Source organism: Aethalodelphis obliquidens, unplaced genomic scaffold (genome assembly GCF_003676395.1).
Source record: "Aethalodelphis obliquidens isolate GAN/ISIS:26980383/991018 unplaced genomic scaffold, ASM367639v1 scaffold9, whole genome shotgun sequence".
Taxonomy (NCBI): domain Eukaryota; kingdom Metazoa; phylum Chordata; class Mammalia; order Artiodactyla; family Delphinidae; genus Aethalodelphis; species Aethalodelphis obliquidens.
Genome location: NW_020837953.1, coordinates 45088700 through 45108054, shown reverse-complemented (window position 1 = coordinate 45108054; position 19355 = coordinate 45088700). Strand labels below are relative to the sequence as shown.

The 19355-nt window shown below is 42.7% G+C and overlaps 1 protein-coding gene and 1 pseudogene across 1 annotated transcript in view; one reads left to right on the top strand and one right to left on the bottom strand.

Annotated features, from left to right (window-relative positions):
- Positions 1-5679: 5679 nt before the first annotated feature.
- KIF1B (kinesin family member 1B) overlaps positions 5680-19355 on the top strand; it is a 148025-nt gene continuing 134349 nt past the window's right edge. Inside the window, exon 1 of the mRNA XM_027110228.1 lies at positions 5680-5985. The gene's annotated coding sequence lies outside the window, so the exon portion shown is untranslated. The remainder of the gene's footprint in view (positions 5986-19355) is intronic.
- Positions 13415-14112, bottom strand: LOC113622218 (small nuclear ribonucleoprotein G pseudogene; annotated as a pseudogene).

Sequence of the window (19355 nt, the reverse complement as noted above, 5' to 3'; positions counted from 1 at the left end):
CCCACGTATCCACACCCAACTCCATCAACATTCCCATCCTCAGATCATTTATTTTCCCAAGAAATAAAATATTACAGATGGCGTTGATGTTTCTTGTGTCCTGCTTCCTTTCTTTTCTCTCTCTTGGGATAACCTATATTCTGAATTTGGTGATTATCATTCTCACCCATGTTTTCGACTGTACATGAATATAGTCCTATATACACTATATATAGGACTATATAGTATAGTGTTCTTCTGCATGTTTTCAAACTTTATATATAAATGACATTATACGGCACACATATTTTTTTTTTTTTTTTTTTTTTTTTTGCTCAGCTTCATTGTGCTGGGTATTTACCTATTGTTTCTCAGCCCTGTACCCACCCTTCTGTAGTCTGTATTTCTCAAGCTCCTTCGCCAGTTGGTTTCCCTTTGGGTTCTGCCAGTAAGAGGTATTGAGATGAGAGAAGTCATGGTTTTTCTTTCATTTTTGCTCTTTCCTTTCTTCTGGTGCTTTCTCCTGATGCAGCAGCCCCTGCTTTGCATCCCCAGCTCCAGTCCTGGCCCCTCCTCCCTCGAGTCTCCTAGCTTTGGTAACACCCCCTCCTCCTTTTTGTTCTCCCAATGCTTATGGGTGTAGCACCTTCCTACAGTTTCTAGTCTCTGAGTTATCATCCCTTCTCCTTTTTTTTTCTCTTTGAGCCTGGGGGCATATGGATAACCATTTCACCTATTAAATCTGCTGCGTTTGTAACAACTGTCACGGTTTCTGTTTCCTGACTGGGCCCTGACTGCTGAATGTGTGCTGTTAAATGTAGCTCTTGGGAGTTCCTGGGCGGTCCAGTGGTTAGGACTCAGCACTTTCACTGTTGGGGCCGCGGGTTCAATCCCTGCTCAGGGAAATAAGATCCTGCAAGCCACGAGGCACAGCCAAAAAAGAAAAGAAAAGTAGCTCTGGATCATTCTTTTTTTTTTTTTTGGATCATTCATTTTTACTGCCATGTACTATTCTATTCTATGACTGCATTACAGTTTATTCATCCATCCTCCTCCTGATGGATATTTCCATGTTTCCCTATTACAAACAATATTGCAAACACCCTTCTTGTATCTGTTTTCTTATCTATCTATGCAAGAGATTCTCTAGGGTATACACTGGAGGAGGAATTGCTGGCTTAGAGGGATATGCTCATCTTCTCTTTGCCTGGTTGTTAGCGAAGTCGGGCCATTTCACTCCCTGACATAACTTGGTATTGTTACGCTTTTTATTTCTGGCAATTAGATGGATGTGGTATGCTATCTCATTTCCAGTGAGTTAGGTGTCTTTTCATAACTTCCTCTGTGAATTCTCTTTTCTTTCTTTCTTTCTTTTTTTTTTTTTTGTGGCTGATCTTAGTTCCCTGACCAGGTATTGAACCTTGGCCCTTGGTAGTGAAAGCACTGAGTCCTAACCACTGGACTGCCAGGGAATTCCCCTCTGTGAATTTTCTACTCGTAACCTTTTGCACATTTTTTTCCTGCTAGGTTGTTTATATTTTCATACTGACTTGTATTATTGTAAATTGATTGAATTTCTTTATATATTCTGAATGCTGCATTGGTGAAATGTGTTGCAAATATATTTTTCCAATCTATGGTTTGTTGTTTGCTTTGTTTTATGATATCTTATTTTATATAGAAGTGTTTTCTAAAAATTGTAGTCAAATTCATCAGTCCTTTGTGATTAATAATACTTTTTTCTCTTTTATCTCAAGGTCATAAAAATATTTTATATTTCCTACTAAACCATTTACAGTTTTGCTTTTCTTTTTTTTTAATTAATTTCTTTTCTTTTATTTATTTTATTTTTGGCTGTGTTGGGCCTTCATTGCTGTGCGTGGGCTTTCTCTAGCTGCGGCGAGCGGGGACTACTGTTCATTGCAGTGCGCGAGCTTCTCATTGTGGTGGCTTCTCTTTGTTGCAGAGCACGGGCTCTAGACGCATGGACTTCAGTAGCTGTGGCACATGGGTTCAGTAGTTGTGGCTCGTGGGCTCTAGGGCGCAGGCTCAGTAGTTGTGGCGCCCAGGCTTAGGCGCTTCGCGGCATGTGGGATCTTCTTGGACCAGGGTTCAAACCTGTGTCCCCTGCATTGGCAGGCAGATTCTTAACCACTGCGCCACCAGGGAAGCCCAGTTTTGTTTTTCTGATTTAGGCTTTCAGTCCACCTGAGATTTATTTTTTGTTTGGTGTGATGTAAGGATCACATATTTTACCATATAGTTAAGCAATTATTCCACATCAGTTATTATCATTTATAGTTTATCATTTCTCCATTGCTTTGTAATGCCAATGCTGTCATATGTTATATTCCCATATGCACGTGGTCTGTTTCTAGACTCTATTCTGTTCCATTTCTGTATTTGTATATTCTTGTGCCAATGCAACAGAATTCTAATTAGTATGATGTTACAGAAAATCTTGCTAACTTATGGGCAGATCCCCACACCTCATTCTTCAAAATTGCCATGGATATTCTTGGATTTGTTCTAGCATATGATTTTTTCAAAAGGGACATGGAATAGATTTACCATTTGAATTTTACCATCACCTTGTCAAATTCTATGAAAAATCCTGTTGAAATATTCACTGAAATTATAGGACTTCCCTGATGGTCCAGTGGTTAAGAATCCACGTGCCAATGCAAGGGGCACAGTTTCGATCCCTGGTCTGGGAAGATCCCACATGCCGCGGGGCAGCTAAACCCATGTGCCACAACTACTGAGCCTGCGCTCTAGAGCCCATGAGCCACAACTAGTGAGCCCGTGTGCTGCAACTACTGAAGCCCACGTGCCTAGAGCCCGTGCTCTGCAAGGAGAAGGCACCGCAATGAGAAGCCCGCACACCGCAACTTAGAGTAGTCCCCGCTTGCCACAACTAGAGAAAGCCCGCATGCAGCAACGAAGACCCAACGCAGCCAAAAAAAAAAAAAAAAAGAACTGACATCTTTATAATATTTTCTTCCTGCCCCCAAATAAAGAATACAGTACCTCTATTTATTTAGGTCTTCTTTAATGTGTTTCAACAATACAGTTGTACAACTTTTTTCCATATGGGTCTTGCTCATCTTTTGTCAACTTATCCTTAAACATTTAATAGTTTTATTGCTATTTTTAACAGAATCGCTTTATATCATGTCTATTCCTAACGAAAAACAGCACTTTGGATTTTTGTATATTGATCTTGTATCCAGAAACCTTATTAGTTGTGGTAGCATGGCTGTGTGCATCACATTAATAAATATTTTGGTGTTCTTTCCTTGTATTCTAGGGATAACTCTACTGGGCCATGGCTAAATTCAATTTTCTAGTACTTTCTGACTTTAGAGAGGTGCCTTTGTACAAAATCTGTAATCTGAGAAACTGAAGGGCTCTGCAGAGTGACTTCATCTGTCAGAGGGGCAAAATGCTTATGCAGACCAGGCTATTTTCATCTTGAAACCTAGAACAGTCTAATCTGCCTCTATTGACCCTTCTCTGTGTGCTTTTGCTTAATTTGTCTGGGGATGATTACCACCACATTCCCTTCACTGTTTTAGATTCTTTTTAATTTGAGCTCCATTGAGAGCTCAAACAATATTAACTACCATCAAGGTTTTGTAACTCTCCATGGTGCTTATCAGAGTACTTATGCAAAGAGCTCTTTTTTTAAGGAAAAAGTTGGTTTCTACTGATGAATTGATGAGCTTCTGTTTATTAACTCATTGTAAGCTCATTTTTGTGTTGGCCTTTAGGAAGCTAGGAGCTGGGTTTTGTGCTCAGTGGGTTTTGTGCTGGGTTTTGTGCTCCCTTGACTCTGTTTTTTTTTTTTTTAATTTTAAATAAATTTATTTATTTTATTTTTAGGAAGCTAGGAGCTGGGTTTTGTGCTCAGTGGGTTTTGTTCTGGGTTTTGTGCTCTCTTGACTCTGGGTTTTTTTTTTTATTTTAAATAAATTTATTTATTTTATTTATTTTATTTTTGGCTGCATTGGGTCTTTGTTGCTGCACGCGGGCTTTTTCTAGTTGCGGCGAGTGGGGGCTACTCTTCGTTGCGGTGCGTGGGCTTCTCATTGCGGTGGCTTCTCTTATTGTGGAGCACAGGCTCTAGGCTTCAGTAGTTGCAGTACACGGGCTTCAGTAGTTGCAGCACACGAGCTCACTAGTTGTGGCTCATGGGCTCTAGAGCGCAGGCTCAGTAGTTGTGGCGCAGGGGCTTAGTTGCTCCGCGGCACGTGGGATCTTCCTGGACCAGGGCTCAAACCCGTGTCCCCTGCATTGGCAGGCGGATTCTTAACCACTGCACCACCAGGGAAGCCCTTGACTCTGGTTTTTAATATTATTTTCTCTTTCTATGTGTTCCCCTTATTCAGACAGTGCCCCCACCATACAGCCTTTTATTATTGAAAAAATTATTAACTTTACTCCTACTTTAATGCTATATAGTTTTATTGTTTGTATGCTTCAGTGTAAGCTATGTCAAATCCTTTTGTGGATAGGTGAAGATTAAATTCTAAATGAAATGAGAAATGTTCAATAGATGTTGACTGGATGGCGAGTATGAGGACTTTAGCGGGGGTGGAAATCTTCCAAAATTATTAGTGTAGAAACTTAATTTTGATGTTTTAGAGTCTATTCTTATAAAGAAGGCTATTTACATCCTATACTGTATTGAATTCAGGGGGAAAATCCGATTTTACTTTAAATTTCTGCTAGTAAATCAAAAGCATTTCACAACCTTATAAAATAGTGATGCTTGGCATGATAATTTCACATATTACCGCTGAATTAATATTTTGTTAAGTACTGAATTGTACCTCTCATGAACAGTTGTGGGCTTTTTCTTTTGAGCTGAATCTAAACCTGATTTTTAAAAATCGCTACCAGAGCGCTTGTGTTCTCCGGGTTTCTGAATTCCAATAACCCTCCTTCAAGGGCATCTCTCAAAGGCGAGCTCGGTCGGTTAACTCGAGGCGATACAAAGCATTTTGTTCTTTTACTCGCGGCCCTTACTCGGTCTCCCAAGGAGACAAGTTGAAAGCCCACTAAGTCATGCTTTTCCATTACTCATTCGGCCTTTTCTCCCAAGGTGGCGTGTGGGAGGTGCTGTGATCGGGCTCGATAAGAATAGGCCGGGAGGCTTTCTGCGGGATCATACACTCTTCCCTTTGCGTGTTTCAGCTCCGATCCGACTGCGCCGCGTTCGGCGGCTTCAACGCGTGAGATGTTTTCCAAACGGACAATGACTCCACACTCGGCCGCCTCTCACAGTCGTCTCTGCTCCTCTGGCCCCCACAGCCCCGCCCCACTTAGGCTTGCTTTGTCCACTTACAAGGCGGATGATCGGGTTAGCCCGGCGCGCCTGCTGCCGACTTACGCCCTTCGGGGGTCAACCTGGAGGGGACTCCGGGCACAGCCTTCGCCCACGCCGCACCCCCCGCACCCCCTTCGGCTTCTAAGCCACCAGGAGGCGCCCCGCAGTCTCCGCCTCTCCCCGCCGCATCCCTTCTCCTGCTTCCCCTGCGATTGGCCGGCCACCCCAAGCTGTGCACCCCTATTGGTCGCTGCCCGCGTCAGTTGCGGGCGCCGGGGCGGGCGGAGGTGACGCGCGGCGGCAGGGCTCCGGGCGGTGTCCAGCGCCGGCGGCTGCAGGCGGAGCTTCGCAAGGACCGGCGCGGGGCAGTCAGACGGCGGCGGTCTTGGGAGGTGCCAGCGAGAGGCCGAGCCTCTCCCCGACCGCCGAAGCCGCCACCGCCGGCCCTTCGCCGCGCCCCGGTCTCCCGTGCTCCCACCCTCCGCCCGCCGCGGCCCTCGGTGCGGGGCTGGCCCGATGCGTGATGGGGCTGCCGAGCGGCGCCCTGCGGCTCTCGGCGGCCGCTGCTCGCGCTGAGGAGCGTCGGTGCCGGGCTCCCCGCGCCCCCGCGCGCCGCGGCGCTTGCTGATCTGGCCGGCCCGCCCGCCCGTCCGTCTGTCCGCAGCGCGGCTGAGGTAAGGCGGGGGGCGGGGAGGGCGGCGGTGGGCGCTTCGCCGCCGGCCTGAGGAGGGGGCCGCCCGGGGGGAGGGGCGGCCGGCCCAGGGGCGGCCGGCCGGCGGGGTCCGAGCGGGGGAAGCTCCGAGCCGGGCCGGAGCCGCGAGTACTGAGGGCGCTGCCCCACCGGGGCAACGGGTGGGGTGGGGCGGGGCGGGGTTGGGGAGCCTTGGCCTCGGGGGTGGGGGACCGTTCCCGCGAGCCCCGGGCTTGGGTCCAGCGGCCTGCCGGGTCCCCCGCAGCGCCCCGCACCAGCCCTCCGCTACCCCTGAGCCGCCAGGCACCGGCCGTGCCCAGAGGTCAGCCGAGCCGCCGCTGTCGGCCCGTTCGCCGGGCTCTCTGCGCATACTGCGGCTCTGCTCCGTCTTGAAGCTACCCTTTATTATTTCCCCCCATCCCCTCTCCCCGGTTTTGGTTGGCATCGGGGCTTCGGCTAGGAATGTGGTTGGGCCCTTTTGCCAGATGAAGGCAGGAGCGGGTATCGCGTGGGAGGGGGGAGCCGATGGCGCAAGGACTGGAGAGGAGGGGCGCGGTGGGAAGGGAGGGGGCTTGTTGGATGCTGGCCAGCCGTGGGGAGGCTGGTGTGGTCTCGGCGATAGGCAGCCCGGGATTACTCTAGCAGCCATATTGGGAGGATGATCTGACAAATCCTTTAGGAGCCAGGTCCGGTTGCTGGAAGGCACCGAGTGACAGCCCTGGCAGCTTTCAGGGTGACGGGCCGCACCACAGCCAAACTGGGGGGGTTGGGAGGTTGCTCCAGCGAGCCAGTCATTGTTCGTGCCACACAAAACATTCCGGGCCCTAAAACCAGAATGGAACTCCAAAATCACTTTTTCTCTTTGGTGAATTGCTAATTGAGCTTCCAGGGCAGAGTGCCTTCAAGATTCCATTCTTGCTGGGGTGAAATGATGGGTTTCTGTGTTCGTCTTCTATGACCAGTGCTATGGACACAGAAGGGATGACGATGCCTGACTTGTACAGAGGCAGATCTGAGGATTTCTAAGGCCAATTTATCAGGATGGAGGCCTGGAATTAGTATGTTGTGTCGGGTGGATAGATGTTCAGAGTAGCTGAGATGCAGAGGTGAAGTAAACTGGAATATTCTGATGATGGTAGAAGCTCGCAGCAGTATTTCTGAGGCCGCAGGTTGTCATCTTTGTGGAATCTCGAGGTAGCTGAAATTAGATTGTCAACAGATCCCTTGCTCACATATCTCTTACTGTTCTAGGCAGCTGTTCTGCTGATACTGAACATGTTTTGTGTCTTAGATGGGTCTGTCTGAGCCCCATGAAAGTATGGTGATTGGATTTGAATAGCTCTTAAGAGGTGATATCATGGTGGGTATTTTATATAAAGGCTGGCATTTTGTCAACTTAGCTTAGTCATGATAAAATCTTGTGTTCTCTAAGAAGCGAGGTGATGCTCCCTAATTAACTTGGTATAGCTGTTGGATTATGAGACAAGTGAAATTGGTAATGTACAGGTTAAGGATGGAATATGAAGATTGCACACATGTTGGCGTTGTAAAAAAGATCTGGATATGATCAATAAGAGTTCAGTGTGAGCCTATAAATCTGTCTTTTCCTACATCCTAGATGTGGAAAAGTCCTGGAGAATGGCATGCCCGCCTTCTTTGTGCCCTTCGCTTTCGTTCAAACTCCATTTCTTAATGAATAAATTCCTGTAACTAAAGTTGAACTGCTTAAACATTTTCAGATAAGGTTTTCTAAGAAAAGTCTTAACACTTTATTTTTTATTTTATCATTAAGTTTTCCTTTTAAAACTTGGTTGAATCAAACATGGCTTCAACAGAAATTAGTGGTTTTTGCATTGTGTTAACATGCGAGAAATACAGAATGTCTGTTTTTAAATTCCATGCCCCAATTAAGAAATATTTCTAAGATTTGAATTTTGACATTGACTTTATTAGTAGAAAAGATCTGAAGAATTGTGGTTAAACATAATTTCAGCATTTGGTAAAATCAGACCTGATTGTGAGTCTGATTTGGAGGCAAGATTTTGTGAGTCTGTGCAGCTCTGCTCTGATGAATGTTTTTCCAAAGTTTATCCAATTAAGTACAGCTTCCAAGCAAACTTTCCTTTTCAAGACCAGATATGAATGCAGTTTTCCTTTTTTCTCTCTTTTCTCTTTCCCACTTTGAATATGTGCAGGGATAAACTGCCAAGAAGAGTGCCAACAGAGTCTCTCCAAGGCCAAAGCTTTCTAGCTCACATCCTGCTTTGGTCTTGTCCTGGGTACAAAGTAAAGGACAACAAAGTGCCCCTGCCTTGTTTGTAAACCCCCTTCCCAGGCTGCTGATCACAGCAGGTCTTTTCCAGGAGTAAGCATATCCCTTTGGTCTTGTACACTGATGTGACGTAATTTCACAAGGCTCTGAAGGGAAAGGTATAGCATATCTACTTCATGTAGTTCTCTTTAAAAGATGGCCTTGTTGGTACAGATACTGGTGAATTTCTGGAGTTCATAAAAGAGTGTGAATAAATACATATTTAGAACTTTTTTTTCGTGCAGCTCATCAGTAGAAGATAAATGAAACAGATGTGACTGTAATAGCAAAAACCTGCCAAGGGTTCTTTGGACTTCTGAGTTGGACTTTTCGATTAATGGCCCAGTAATTCGTTTATGCTCACTTCTACGACATTCATTACCAGTTAATTAAGAGTGTGTGTAGAGAGTTAGTTCTTTACTCTCAAGGAAGTTTCACTTTACCATGTGCCTATGGATATGGTAAGATCAAGTTAACTCCAACTCCTTTCTGTTGTAGTACAGTTTAGTGTATTGCTGCCCTTGCCATGGTGGTTTCAATGATTTTCAGTCAGAGCCTCTTCCCTCTGTGTATTGCCATATAATACTTAACTATCTAATACTCGATTGGTACTTTTGTTATTGTTTTGTAGTGGTTTGTATATATGTTTTAAGTCACAAGATTGTAAATGTCTGATAGATTTTAGAATTTTTTTACATATGATATCACATTTTTTACGCCAAAGTGTATCATTCAACAACACCTTCACCTACCATTGCTCTGTTTGACGACTTGGCTTACTTCTCCCTTCCATCCGAATTTCTGACATTATCCTGGCAGACGTCCGTGACTGTATAAACAACCACAACAATAATGATAAAATAGCTTACTCATATTGAGCTCTTTCTATGTGCCAGGCTCTTTTCTAACCACTTTATATTTACTCACTAACTTAATCTTTATAACAACCATAGAAAATAGATACAGTTATCCCCATTTTACAGATGAAGAAACTGAGACAGAGGCTAAATGACTTCCCCAGGGTCACTAGAAGTAGTAAGTGACCACTATGCTGATCTTCCTTTATAACTACTCTTAACTTTAAAATTCCTTGACTTCAGCTCAAGCAAACGTTGGCTTCATTCTGTTCCAGTAATTCAGTATTGTGACCATATCTTCTAACGTGTCATCACCTTCAGACCTTCAACTATGATAATTTACAGCTCTCACTTTAGTAGTCTCTTGCTGTGTGTTCTCCCACCTCAAGTCTTTGGTCCTTTGGCCCTTTTCAGATTTTACTTTGTCTTCCTTTTCTCCACTGTGATTTCTGGGTGCATTGTCTCAGCCATTTTCTTACTAGCACTTGAAGTTTTTAATTCTTCTTTTGGTGTCTGTCAAAGCATTTCTGCTCGGTTCCCTCCCCCGTTCTCCATACTGGCTTTTCAAAAATCTTGACCGTTTTAGTTAGGCCTCCTCACTGCCCCATACTTGGCATAAACCTTACCTATAGCCTCATAGGAAAGAAAAGGTATGAATTCCCCCACTTCCCCTTCCTTTGCTTACAAACTTCTCTGCCTTCTTTTTTTTTTTTAAACATCTTTATTGGAGTATAATTGCTTTACAATGTTGTGTTAGTTTCTGCTGTATAACAAAGTGGATCAGCTATACGTATACATATATCCCCATATCTCCTCCCTCTTGCGTCTCCCTCCCACCTTCCCTACCCCACCCCTCTAGGTGGTCACAAAGCCCTGAGCTGATCTCCCTGTGCCCATAAATCTTTATAGCTTTCTGACATTGAATGAATTGATAGGTTTGATCTAATTGTCTCTTCTCTGAAGTTAAAAGCAAGTCCTGATTTTATTTTATTTTTCTGAGAAAATACATTCCTTGGATACAGCAACTCTGAATACCAACCACAGCAGTACCTGCTTTGACAATCTTGCCTGCTGTATTAGCATGAAATAATTCTGCAGGAGCCAGAACAGCCTCATTTGCTTCATCGCATAATCATGTACCAAGCAGGCATCTTTTCTGAGAAAATACTGAAAACTTCTGAGGCCTTCCTTCCTACCATAATTAGAAAACAATTCAGACTACCCTCGCTCTCCATAGTGAGGTCCTTGGCTCTGCTGTCCCCCACCCCACGCCAAACGCTCACATTCTGCCTTCTTTCTTACCCTCTTTCCTCCAGTCTCAAGGGAAAGGTTACTCTATCTGACTTCAGCTAACCCCTTGGCTTGTTTTGTATATCACTGCCTTTTCTAATCTCTGGGGACTTGCTGTATTGGCTACTTTTCTTTCCCTCTTTCGCCGTTGCCCCACACACAGTTCCTTGAACACAGGAGGCGCAGTCCCACAATAGGGCCTTTGCTCTGATTCTTTCTTCCGCTTGGAACACTCTTTCCCTGAAATCTGCTTGGCTAATTCCTTTACCTCCTTCAGGTCTTTGCTTAAACCTCACTACCTCAACAGGCCTATTTTGACCTCATTTATGCACCTGCATGGCACCCCTTCCAACCACACTCCTGAGCCCCCCGACTTTGTTGTACTTTTCCTCCTTCATAACGCTTATAATCACCGAATATTCTGTGTAATAACTTAAGTTATTATTTTAATGTCCCCTCTCCCCTACTAGAAGGAAAACTCCTCCATGGCAAGGATGTTTATCTGTTTTGTTCACTGATTTATCCCAGACTCCTGGAACTGCCTGTTACATTGTAGGCACCTCATAAGTAGCTGCTGAATAAAGGATAGAAACATCCAAGTCTTTCGCATTAATACAATGGGGTGGGGAGGAGAAAAATTCCTGCTTCATCCCTGTTCCCTCCTGGCTGTCTCTCCTGTCCTCACAGCCAGCTTCTGGAAACAGTGAGGATACTTGCATTTCCAATTCCTTGCCTCCTAATTACTCCTCAGCCCACCACAGACTAGCTGCAGTGATCCCCACACTTCACCAACACTGCTCATGCTCTGGTTTCCAGCCCTTGTTGCCGATGCGGGGGGGGGGGGGGGGGGGGGGTTGGGGGGGCACGCCTCACGCCTGTGCTGTATTGAAATTGTTGCTCACTTCACTCCCTCCTTTGTCTGCTTCTGTTTTGTGGGGCTGGTTGCAGTCTCCTGGGCCTCGTGCTTTTCTGGCCATTCACATGGCTATCATTCATTCAACACAAATTTTTGTATAACTTTTAAAGGCTTACTTTGTTTTTAAGAACTAGAATTTTGACTACATAACGTATTTTCAGTGTTAAAATAAATAGCAGATTAGGCTATTACAGGAAAGTTTTATATAGTTATAATTTATATCACTTACTGCTTTTAAAAAGGTTTTGAGCAGCTTACCACAATACTATATATACGGTGAGGCTGTTAAACATGGAGAAGAAACAAAAATGTATGTGACAGGAGGAAAAAGTAAATATACAAATTACAACAATTTGTATATGTGTAAGTTTGTATAGTGTGGTTATTGTAACTTAGTTTTGAAACTTTTGAAAGTCAAGATAAAAAGGGAAAGAGAAATTATACACTTTTCATTCTGGTAAAAGAAAGCTAATGATTTGTCAAGAGGAACTTTTTTTTCTGGTAATGAATTCTAAAGAAATTCTAAGAGAAAAGTGTTATAGACACCCTGATAGAAAGATATACATACTAAGTGTTTTCAGCAGGTCTTTAAGTAAAAGAAGAAATGTTCTTCAAAGACCTATTTAAAAAAGTAATCCACCTGCTTTCCGCACTGAGAATACAACATTAAAATATAACTTAAGTCTTTTCTATGAAGGATATGACTAACGTGGTTCACGTATATAACTTTATGTAAAGATAAGTCTGAGTATCCCAGCAGAAAACTCATTATTTAATAACCCTGGTGAGAACCTGGAATACTTGTATTGTGTTGTCATCTCAATGAAAACATACCTATTAAGCTTTGGGTACTGGTTTATCATGTGGCAAGATTGACACATTGTTGACACATGGAAAAGTCTGACCTGTGTTCTTGCCCAGCTAGTGAGCTACCTACCAGGCAGGTAGGTGCGGTCACAGGCAGATTTCAGAAAGAACCTTGCCTCATACCAAATTTGAATTAACCTCTGACTGAAACTTCCATTTCTACATCATAGCCGAGCTGAGTTCATTTTAACCTGGACAATTCCAGGAGTAGCTGTTGTCATCCACTTTGACAATAGAAGACCTTCAGTGGAATATTGGGTTTTGAGTGGCAGAGCTCCCAGTGGATCTGCTAAAAGAAAATTATAGGATGTGGCTTCAAATAGTAAAATGAATTGACTTACTAGACAGAGCTTAGTATTAACCATCCAAACAGTGAAAGATAAGAAAACAATGAAAAACTTCAGAGTTGTTTATTTTAAGCCTTAGGCCATAGGAGCTGTTGTTTCTGGATGTACTTCTTCGTTTATGAGAATAAAAGCATGTCACCAGTAAAAAGGAAGGTTCTTGATTTCTTAATTGCAGTGACAGGAAGACATGTGTCTAATAAATCTAAACATTGTTTCAGGTTATTTTCTATAGTGGTTAAAGCAGTTGGGGAGCCTGACTGAGCTAGTGTAATCTCATTTGAGATTGAAAATCTGATCTGTCAGGAAACTTCCTGTGCAGTCTGATTCTTGGCATTGGGTTAGAATGCAGAAAGAGGTTTTTCTAACATGTGATCCCTTTTGAGCTTTCACAGCTTGGCTCATGGCTGATTTTTATCCACAGAGTCAAAGACCAAGAATAGACATACATACACACACCAAATTCATACACACACAAAAATGAATTCTCACATTTTGAGGGCCATTTTGTCAGTATAGGCATGGTCAGTGACACAGAATATTGGATCCTAAAGCCTGCTTGGTCCTCAAGGAGAGTATTAGGCTAAGAGATGCAAAACTTTAATAATAACAAGGAAATTTTCACACCCTCTCAAAACGGGCTCATTAGCTACAGATATTTATTTTGGAGTATACATTTATTCTTTCTTATAATTCATTCTTTTTTTTTTTTTGGTTATGCTGCAAGGTTTGTGGGATCTTAGTTCCCTGACCAAGGATTGAACCTGGGCCCTCGGCAGTGAAAGCACCGAGTCCTAACCACTGGACTGCCAGGAATTCCCTAATTCATTCTTTTTTTTTTTTTTTTTTGACTATTACAGAAATTTAACAAAAAAGTTCAGTAAGAAAATGTACACGATCCAATTTTCATCATAGTAAAATGTGGAGAGGGGACATGTGGAAGCAGTTGATTTCTCTGGTGAAGACAGCCATTGTTTATACTCGTTCCAAGGCTTCTAACATGATGATACTATTTTCTCGTATTACCATCATTCCAATATTGTTCTGTTGCCTACTAGTTGCCATCTCCACACATTCATCTATCGCAAGATTCATAAAGGGATCAAATCCCCTCAGTATTCCTTGGACATGTCTGCCACCATTTAATTTCAACGATAACTTCTTGTCCATAAATTTCTTCAAGTCTGGAGGGTGAGCTTTGCTCATGATGTCTACTCGACGAGCTCAAAGATGCCTCCAAATGGAATTCGAGTTGTCCCTCACCCCTAATTCATACTTTAAAATGTAATTCACTAGAAAAGATTATCTTTTAAATAGACTGCTTGTTGATATTGTAAATTTGCGGGGATATAGCAAATTGTGTGAATGTTGAATTTAAAAGACTGAATTTCTTGGTTAAATTATGTTTTCAGTTGTGACAGACATGTACTGAATAAAGTATCAATGTATGAGAGTTAAGTAAACTACTGACTGCAACGTAGGGCAGAATGAAATAAGTAGAAAAATGAGGAATCAACACAACATTTTTAGGGAGCAAAGAGAAAGAAGGTATGACTTTTAGCTTAGAAAGGGGGATGTTAAGGAACGTATGACTTAATGCTTCCTGCTTCATGGTGACAGTTGACCTCGTCCTCAAAAGATACGGACTTGTAGGGGCTTCCCTGGTGGCGCAGTGGTTGAGAGTCCGCCTGCCGATGCAGGGGACACAGGTTCGTGCCCTGGTCCGGGAAGATCCCACATGCCGCGGAGCGGCTGGGCCCGTGAGCCATGGCCGCTGAGCCTGCGCGTCCGGAGCCTGTGCTCCGCAATGGGAGAGGCCACAACAGTGAGAGGCCCACGTACCGCAAAAAAAAAAAAAAGAAAAGATATGGACTTGTAATAGGTTAGAAGGGAGAGTGAGCTTCCAAGCATCACACGCTTGGTGTAGTAAGAGGTGCTTGGTGGAGAAGGCTTAAAGTTGGGCAGTGAAAACAGACTGGGGAAGGAGGTTGGATTGTGGAGGCTCATGAATTTTTAGGTTGTGTTCTGAGGCCATGGAAACCAACTGAATGCTTTTAAGGAGAGGGAATGACATGCATTGACCTCTGTTTTAGGAATATAACCCTGGCTGTTTTCTATAAAAAAGGGATATTACAAAACCCAACCAACCAAAAATCTAAGATTATTTCATTCTTGTTTTTTCACTTTGCTGAGAAGTCATTTAGTCTTCTCCTTAGGCTCCTAATAATCCAGAGTGCCTCTGAGGGCAAGAGAGAATTGCACAAGGTCAAAGTTAAGCAATTGCAAAAATTTAGAAAAATTCAAATGAATTAGATCTAAATGTTTTATTATCCCTTTACTGTTAGTGAAGGCTTCTGGAATTTTTGCTCCATTCCATTTTCCTAATGCTTCTAATCGTATGTCATAAGGAAGGAAAACTGGTCAGAGGAACAGCCTAGAACTGAGGCTGTGTAAGTGATTTAGAGTATGTATGGTTGCCTTTCCTACCTGCCTTTGGCTCTACGAAACTTGGAAAATGTATTATAATTTTTATTGTTTTCCTATAACTTCTTAAAAATATTCTGTAATTATTGTTTCTCACTGGAATTTAAACTTGATTTCAGATTTATATAATTGATAATTTTTTAAAAAGATCAGGGAGTTTTGAAACTGTAATTCTTTGATGGACATCCATTATAAAAGAGATATTCTTTGTAGTTTTAGGGAAGTAACAAAGTAACACTTTCTGTAGTCCACTTAACTGTAGTTTCTTGTTACTGTATAAAATTTTAACTCACTTGTGAAGATGGTTGCAGTTTTACCACAGGACAGTTAAATCAGAAAAAAAAATGTACTTAGGTTCAGGTTGTTTTGGGAAAGTAATTTAAAAATATACCTATCACTTACAAAGAAGAATGACTAAAAGCGTGACTAAAATTCTGTCTTGTCCTCAAGGAACTTAAAATTTACAGCAGAGATAAGGAAAACAGGGCTCCCTTGGTAGTGTAGTGGTTAAGAATCTGCCTGCCAATGCAGGGGACACGGGTTCGAGCCCTGGTCCGGGAAGATCCCACATGCCACTGAGCAACTAAGCCCGTGTGCCACAACTACTGAGCCTGCGCTCTAGAGCCTGTGAGCCACAACTACTGAGCCTGCGTGCTGCAACTACTGAAGCCCACGCGCCTAGAGCCCGTGCTCCGCAACAAGAGAAGCCACCTCAATAAGGCCATGCACCACAAAGAAGAGTAGCCCCCACTCACCACAACTAGAGAAATGCCACGCGCAGCAATGAAGACCCAACACAGCCAAAAACAAAATAAATAAAATAAATAAATTTATTTAAAAAAGAAGAAAAACAAATAACTCATTTTGCCCTAGGTAAGGTCAATGAGTTGAGAAGTATTAAATGGAGAAGCATTTGCCTTTGGTTTGCAAGGTGGGGAGAATCTATGAAAGCTTTAGAAATGAGTAGCGTATGAGAAGGTCCTGGAAGAAAAGTTGGATTTTGAGAAGAACAGGAGAGGAGGAAGGGTACAGTAGGTAGAAGGAGCATTGGAGCAAAGGCACAGGGACAGAAAAACATGAGATGCTTTCAGGAAACCCTCTGGTGGGTGGTTGTTAAGGAAAGTGGATGGAAGGCAGTGTTTTGTGGGCTTGTAAAAATAGGTGGTTTGGGCTTCCCTGGTGGTGCAGTGGTTGAGAGTCCGTCTGCCGATGCAGGGGACACGGGTTCGTTCCCCGGACCAGGAGGATCCCGCATGCCGCGGGGTGGCTGGGCCCGTGGGCCATGGCCGCTGAGCCTGTGCGTCCAGAGCCTGCGCGTTCGGAGCCTGTGCTCCGCAACGGGAGAGGCCACAACAGTGAGAGGCCCGCGTACCACACACACACAAAAATAGGTGGTTTATGTTACAGAACACATTGAGAGCCACTGGTGAGTTGTTCAGTCATTGCTTGGTAGACAGTAGAGAAACTGGACAGTGATATGAAGAGACCTGTGCGTTAGGAGTGTGAATCTGGCAGCATTGCATAGTATGGATGGAATATATGCAAATGGCAGTATTGTGTTGTATGGTTGGGGTAGGAGGAAGAAAGAGAAAAAGTGGTTAAGATGATTAACGGTCTTGGGTGAGATGTATTGAAGGTGTAAAAGGGATGGTATGGCAGTGGTAGAAATGGAGAGAGATTTTTATAGGTGGAAGCCATGTAATTTGGCAGTTGATTAGATGGATAGAGGAAACAAGCTTTTTGACCTGTGTGGGAACAGGAGAATGGTGAGAACATTAAAAGAAATAGAAAAGAGGTGGAAGAGCTGGGGGAGGTGGAGAGATGTTTGGGCTTTGGGTGTGTTAGGTTGAATGGTATGCCAGGAGGCTAGCTGGGTAGAAGAGTGAAACAACTATTGAAAAGTATATGTGTGGGGGACTTTAAATAGTAAAGAGGTTAGTATTTCGGCTCCTAGTACTTTATATCTAAATAGTACTTTATAATCTAAAGCTTAGCAAGGAGGTTTCAGCCTTTGTTGTCGGTTTGTAAGTTAGTTAGCAGCATTGAACATTTTGGTAGGCCCCGAATAGAACACAAAAGAAGAAAGTTTTCTTTTTTTAAAATTTACATATCTACAATATTCATTAATTGTCAACATTTAAGTCTCTTTTATTACCACCCCTCTCCCCCAAATCATGCTATTTAATTGAAGAAACTGGGTGACTTGAACTGTAGATTTTTCTATATTCTGGGTTTGGCTGATTGTATCTTCTAGGTATCATTTAAATTGTTTCTTTGCTCCCTATATGTCCTATAAACTGAGGCTTGATTCTATCAGTTTTTTTTTTTTTTTAAGGGGAGTGGGATAATATTTACTAGCTGGTGCCGTGTGTTTCCTACTGCAGCACATCAGGAGGCATAGGCCACCTATGTGCCCCACTTTTAGTGATGTTAAGATTGATGATCATTTGGTTCAGATTTTGTCAGCCTAAATCATACAATATAATGTTCCCTTATCAACCAACCTTTCGTTTAAGGCTTTTTTAGTAGATAGTGATGATGCAGAGAACCTTTATGTTAGTAGGGTTGGGAATTGGTGACATTCTAATTCTGTCATTTCTTCTGCATTTATTAGTCAGACTTTTTCTGTAAAGAAGAGCTTGTCCTCGTTGTCTATTTGACTGTCCTGGAATATAGTTTATACAGGATACACAGACTGTACGCATGCTCTGTTCTTTTGTTTTATTTGCCAGTTTTCAGAATAATGAGGTTTTTGAAAGTATCGTTATGAACTCATGAATTTATATATTTAATGTTTTTCAGTACATATGCAGTGTGTTTGTATGTATGTATGTATTTTTATGCTCCAATTATCCCATCTTTGTCCAGTGGGAGCTCCTTTAAGTTGGCACTTGTGTCTTTTTGCCATGACCCCATATTAGTCTTTGATTTCTTGCTTGTGGTCATACTAAGATGTCCCAGAATCATCTTGAAATTTCTTGCCCAGACTTGGAATTAGCCACTTTTTCAAGGAACCCAAGTTCAAAGAGATTTTTGAAGGAATAGGATATTCACTTTGGGAAGCTATTAAAGAACATACAAGCTAGAATATAGTCCTGTAAAGTGATAACAGTGTTCTCACAATGTGTTTGGGACTGTAAGTGCTGTAGGAAATACCAGTGATTCCTGGAATGTTTGGGTAGTCATTTGGAAGAGTTAAGACTGGAGCTGGGCCATCAAGTAGAGGAGAAAATGAAGATTCATAGATCTGTTGTAGGGGGGAAATTGTTAGAAGGTGTGAAAGAACGTGTGTGGAATAGTAAAGGAGCTTGACTAGAATACAGAGTACCTTGACTGATCTTGTAAGTGCTGGGGAGTAAGAAAAGGTTCTTGGGTTTGGAAGTGAAATTGAAAGTCATGCTTTAGGGGACTTCCCTGGTGGTCCAGTGATTTATAAGACTCCGCACTTCCAGTGTAGGCGGCGCGGGTTCAATCCCTGGTTTGGGAACTAGGATCCTACATGCTGCGTGGCGCGGCCAAAATAAATAAGTAAAAAAAAAAAAAAAAAAAAGATGTAGTCTTTAAAAAAAAAGAAAGTCATGCTTTAGAAGGGTTAATATTGCAGTAGGGTTAAGCAGTTGAGTAGAGTTCTCAGCTGGAGGTTTACAACATAATCTTTAGAAAATGAATAAAACAAAACAACCCATACCTGGGCCCTATCTCAAAAGGGGGGTGGCTAGGCTCATTTGCTTTTCAAAAGACCCCTGTGTGATTGTTTTGTGCAAATCCTGCTCCTCTCCCCCCATTTAAGGACTATTGGATTAAATCTAAAAGCTCAAAGATTAGTTTCTTTATTGCAAGTGCCCTAGGCATGAGGTAGTAAGGACATGGATTAAGGTTAGGGCAATGGAAATGAGAGGAAGGAGGGGATGGAAGAATGGAAATTTATGTTTTAAAAGTTTTCATATGGTATTTCATTAATAATGTTAGCACTAATGAAAGGATTCAAAGAGAAGGAAGCAAAGATGACTCTAAGATTTATGGTATGGGTCCAGATAGAAATGGGAAGATTGGCAGAGGTTGCTCGTTTCGGGGAGAAGATAATGGGACATACTGAGTGTTGAGATGATGGCTGTATATTAAAGTGGACTCGGGGGGGTTGAAATGTGTTGTGTGTCTTGCTTTTTGCAAATGCTTCATTCACTCTCTTTTGGCAAAGTATTCAACTATTGACTATAGGTCATGCTGTATCGACTGGAAGGGTTAATAACTCTAAGCTTTCATTTAATAAATGTGATTAAAATA